This window comes from Galeopterus variegatus, unplaced genomic scaffold (assembly GCF_000696425.1).
Source record: "Galeopterus variegatus unplaced genomic scaffold, G_variegatus-3.0.2 Scaffold508, whole genome shotgun sequence".
Taxonomy (NCBI): Eukaryota; Metazoa; Chordata; class Mammalia; order Dermoptera; family Cynocephalidae; genus Galeopterus; species Galeopterus variegatus.
In genome coordinates, this window is record NW_007726619.1 from 422,326 (window position 1) to 428,389 (window position 6,064).

A 6,064-nucleotide genomic window follows, 5' to 3' on the forward strand; every position below is an offset into this window, starting at 1 on the left:
AAAAATCTGCCATGTAGATGTTCACCCCGTTAGCATTTGAGTGTGTTTTCTTCCAGAATATTTTCTATGCATACATATACAAATAAATACATGCAGCTTTCCAAAAACAGGATGGTGCTGGATGTATTTTTCTGAACCTTCTTTTCTCTTGCAATATGTTGTGAACATCTTTCCATGTTAATAAATATAGATCTTTAAAATATTTTTATGGCTACTGACTTTTCCAGTGCATGGATGGATATAAGAGTGAAAGTTCTCTGACTTCACCAATTATATGTGCCTTCTCTCCTCCCTATGTTTTTCTTCTTTTCTGCTGGTATCCATTGTACTGACCTCTTGCTCTGTCCTAAATTTCATATGCTAAGAGTATATTTAGTCTTGTAGCAGACTACCAAACTGCTAAACCCAAGTGGCTATACCATTTTGCATTCTTACCAGCAATAAATGAGAGTGGCCGTTGCTGCACGTCCTCACTAGCATTTGGTGTTGGCAGTTTTTTGGATTTTGGCTATTTTAACAGATGTATCGTATTATCTCATTGCTGTTTTAATTTGCAATTCCCCAGTGACATACTGTGTTTAGCATCTTTTCATATGCTTATTTGTCATGTATATATCTTCTTAGGTGATCATTGTACTGACCTCTTGCTCTGTCCTAAATATGGTCAGGTGAGAAACCTGAATGACAAGCAATTTAGGAACCATACCTGGTAGAGAGCTGTCCTCTTGGATTCCTACCACACATTCAGACTTCTGAGAAATTACTTCTCTTCTGTCTTGCCTTCCTTGACACAAAGTCGCCATGCATTTTCCTGGAAATTTAACTTTCTCATAGAGTCTCCATATCTTCTCTTTACCTTCCCTCAGAGGCAGTGACACATGACCTCAACTATAGTGGGCTTCTACATCTCTCGTGTCTTAGTGTGGCCTGGACCCAGCAGAGACTCTTCTTGGTATGCCATTTTGATTCCATCATGGCCTTTCCCCATTGTCTGGAGTGACTTCACTAACCTTTCAGATTTTGTTTTAAACTCTAATCACAGCCTCTCCTGGACACACCTTTCTTTACCTCCAGTTATTTACCAACTCGTGGCCTTGGTTTTCCAGCCAAATGCAATGCTCTGCTGACCACTCTTCCCAAGGCATTCCTCAAACCCTGCCCATGCCCTTATCTCCATCTGAATCACTGTGTCCTCCCAGTTCTTGACCAATAAACTGCTCCCATCTACATCTTCAAACCCTGGCTGGGAGTCATGTCTGTGGCATCTTCCCTGATTAATTCTACTTGGCTCTAGCCAATATCTGGAAGGACATCTAGCGGGGAGAACTCCAAACAGCTGACAGTGCAGTTTTTGTTTTTGTTTTTTAATTAATAGGCTTTTTTTTAAAAGAGCAACTTTTAGGTTTACAGAGAAATTGATTGGAAAGTACAGAGAGTTCCCACATTTGTGGCTTCCCCCTGCCCCTACACACAGTGTCCCCTGTTATTCACGTCCTACATGGTACATCTGTTACCATTTTTGAACTAATATTGATACATTATTTTTAACTGAAGTCCATAGTTTACATTAGTGTTCATTCTTTGTGTTATATATTTTATGGGTTTTGACAAGTGTATAATGATATGTGTCTATCACTACTGTATTATACAAAATAGTTTTACTGTCCTAAAAATCCTCTGTGCGCTGCCTATTTGTCCCTCCTTCCCAATCCCCAAGCCCATGATCTTTTTATGGGCTCCATAGATTTTCCTTTTGCAGAATGTCATATAGTTGGAATTATACAGTACATATCCTTTTCAGATTGGCTTCTTTCACTTAGCAATAGGCTAAGTTCCTAAGTTTCCTCCGTGTCTTTTCATGGTGTGACAGCTCGTTTCTTTTTATTGCTAAATAATAGTCTATTGTATGGATGTACCATTGTTTATTTACCCATTCACAAAGTTTTGTCAATAATGGATAAAAAACTGCTATAAACATTCAAGTGCAGATTTTTGTTTGGATGTAAGTTTTTTCTCATTTGAGTAAATACCAAGGAGTGTGATTTCATAAGGTAAAAGTATATTTAGTCTTGTAGGAGACTGCCAACCTTTCCAAACCCAAGTGGCTATACCATTTTGCATTCCTACACTTAAAACAGTGCATGGCAGATAGTAAGCACTCAGATATGAATCAGATTAATTCATGAAACACCTGAATTTGGGCATGTTCCTTAACCCTCTCTGTGCCTCAGTTTCCATAACAGTGCATGGCGGATAGTAAGCACTCAGATATGAATCAGTTTAATTCATGAAACACCTGAATTTGGGCATGTTCCTTAACCCTCTCTGTGCCTCAGTTTCCAGAATTGGAAATATAGTTTATATGTAGACAATAGGGCTGTTACGATTTAAAAGTGACACATGAGACTGCTAAACCCAAGTGGCTATACCATTTTGCATTCCTACACTTAAAACAGTGCATGGCAGATAGTAAGCACTCAGATATGAATCAGTTTAATTCATGAAACACCTGAATTTGGGCATGTTCCTTAACCCTCTCTGTGCCTCAGTTTCCAGAATTGGAAATATAGTTTATATGTAGACAATAGGGCTGTTATGATTTAAAAGTGACACATGAGCACAGTCTGTAGCATGGTGCCAGGTACAGCGTAGGGGATCCATTTGGTTCTTATTCTCTCTCATTTGAATTATTTTTAAGTACAGATGATGATAATGATCAAAGTGATATAATTTGCACACAATTTATAATGTTTATTGCCTTACACTGATGTAATCCTCAGAGCAATTCTTAGACAATTATTTCTTTTTATTCCTCTTTATAAATGCGAAACTGATGCTGAGAAAAACTAAATGATTTTATAATAGTATGCAGGTGGTGCATGCCAAAACCAGAACTTGAACCCAGATAATTTGATTTTCTGACTTCAAATCTCAGGGACTTTCATCCACACCAAATGTAATAAAGTTTTATCAAGATTTTCTTTAAAGACTAGATCACTTCCAATTAGCATGTTGTTTGGATGCAAATGATGGCAAATAAAGTCAATTTAAGAATGCTTAAACGAAGTAAACATTCCTAAACTTTTAAAAAAAACTATTGCCAGCTAAAACTAGATTTAAGCTAACTCCTAATCAGAATTTTTAAATTCTAAATCTTGAACTTCTGAATCAGTACTGGAGTTTTAATGTTAATTAATTGTAACATTTTCAAAGGTAAAAATGATAAAAGTATAAGCCAACCTGCTATTGTAAAACTTACGTGGTTGAATGAGACAGGAATAGAGGTACTATAAGAACAAGAGGGATACGAAGAGGCAGATTTATGTAGATACTTAAATTACATTTGACACCATCCTTTTGACAGGAAGGAATGTTTTTAAGATCTCATACCAGTGAGAGGGCAAAAAATTTTGCAATGTCTCTTCTTTTTTTACACTTTCATTTGAATTCTCAGTCACTTGGTCAGCTCTGGTTTTGATTCACAATTGAGTTTTCAGAAACTACCATCCTACTCTTCTTTTTTTTTTTTAAAAAAAAAAAAAAGAAATTTAATTTTTCCTCTAAAGACTAACACTGACACAATCATCGGGACATAAGATAGTTACCCCTAAATCTTCCATTTTGCCTTCTGAATTTAATCTTATAATATCTACCAAATCTGGAAAGGTTTACTTTATCCTAAGATATAATTCATTAGTAGTTGTAGATTGTGAACTGTATTTGTAATCTGTACATATTCATCTCTGCGTTTACCAATTCTCCAAATATTTATTGAATGCCAGCAATACACCATCTACCAGGAGAAGAAAACAATCCTTGCCCTCAAGAAGCTCAGTCTTAATGCTTAGTTAACCAAAGGCCTTGTTTCTTTTCTATGGAATTCCAGATTTTCTCTCTGCGAACATAACAGAATGTTGTTTGCGAGATTCTCCTTGCTATAGTAAGTGTCCATCTTGCTCATTAGCCACATTACAACCTCGTGTGTTATAGAAAAAAAGGAAAGGGAATCTAAGATGGCCTGATATTTGGTCCCCAGTGTGGACTGCTCTAGTGATTCTGCATGAGAGACAGTGCCAGAATGTTTTCTATACATAGAGGAAACATACAGGTGTCCTTCCAAAAGTCCAGGGAAAAATAGAATTAAGAGACTGTACAAATCTTTACATAAACTTTTTGAAGTACCCTCATATATTGGGCATCTTAGAAAGATAGAGCAAGACTAAAGATAGAAAACAGGGGAATGAGAACCTTTTAACCTTTTAAACAACCATGTTTCAGTTTGTTTCTGTTTGCTTTGAGAAGGGGGAAAAAGAGAGCTCTAATTACAAACTCCAGGTTTTTTTCAACTATACTGTTTTCAATCCCATATAATTTGTACAGCTGAAGTGGCAGATGCTTGCCTTCAAATGTGAAGAGAAGGTGCCCCATTTAATGCTTAGAAAAGACTGACTTTGATTTAAACAGAAGGACAATTCTCGAGAGCCTATGGCCCTCCACCACATTGGCCCTTGGAGGAGTCTTGCCTTTCTTTCAGCCCTTGTTCACCTTCCCATGTGTTCTTTTTACTCTCTTGGATCAGATGAGTTCACAGGTAACCACTAATGTGGGGCTCAGAGAGGATAGGATGGAGACACATGGCTAGACTTCTGGAAGGGCCTCTTCATGACGCCCAGAAATGGGGTTAGCTGGGTCCCTTGCCTGCAAAATCTGTTTCCAAGTTTGGACTTTGATCGCTGTTGCTGGAGCAGCCCAATCAGCATTTCTGCAAGGTTTCCAAGAAGGGAAGAAGCAATTTATTGAGTACTTAGTATGGAGCTTGGTACGTTTTATGTGTTATCTTTTTTTTATGAAATAGTAAGGAATCTCAAACTCTTAGCATCTCTGTTGTTGTAGATAAGAGCGGCTTGAGGGAACAGGAATGAGTCAGCTCAGACTTACTCCACTAATAATAAACATGCTGGCTTTGAACCTAGTCTCTCTGAGTAATAAACCCATGCCCTTTCTGCCACAGCACATTCCTTCCCTTGAATCGGAGAGCACTAGATGGGAGGGCTGATGGGAGGGGCCACATTATCACTGGCAGATGAAACTATTTCTGCCCCCATCCTTCCATTCCCTAAGAGCCTGTCCATGTCTGTAAACACATGTTGCATCAATGATTATTCCAGCCTTTGCCTACTTGACCCCAAACATGTGAAAAAGAGGAGGAAGATGAAGTGGATTGTTGATACATGACTTACATCCAAGTGTTTGCTATCACGTGGGGGAAAAGTTCCTTAAGGCTGATTTTTTTTTTTTCTTTTCTTTCCTGTAGTTAGGCATTATGTAGCTACAGCAATAATTGCCCACAGGTACAAATATCATTCACTGCTTTTTTACATGGTGATTTACCACTATTTTTAGTATCAACTCCTTTTTCAAACACAATCTTATGTGAAACCTCAGTATACTGAAAAAACTGAAAAAGGAAAATGTTTTTAGCATAATGTATGTTACATTTCAATGTGTGATGCTGACTTATAAAACCAAGAAAAGAGAACGATGAGGCTTTGTGATGAACACAGAAATTTGAAATCAGTGTTATGGAGGACAGCTGCAGTCTTCTGTAACTTCAGTTTCCAATTTATTCCCTTGTTGCTGTTGGGTTTTTTAAATGTTGCTGCATAGTATTGAGAAAATCCTGGTTCCCTAAAATAAAGAATTGCAGATAATAACAAGGCATTTAATTTTTTTAAACAGTTACTCTCGGGACTTTTTTAAAACTTAAACTTATCTAGTTAAAATTTATTCACTTAAAACAAAAGGAAGAGTAGAAATGGCTTGTTTCAATGTTGAGATCACTAACAATACAAAACGATTTGCATTTTTAAATTGGAAAGCCTGCAATTTGGGGAACCAATGATAGCTTCCTCCAGTCTAAATCTTTCATTAGAGGCAGAAAATACTTTAAAAATTTTAACATTAATGAGATGCTCATTGATGTCCTAAAAGTAAAAGAAAAACACCTCATAAGCCTGAGGGCCCATCTCTGTCTATTCGATTTCAGAAGGAACAAATTTACTTT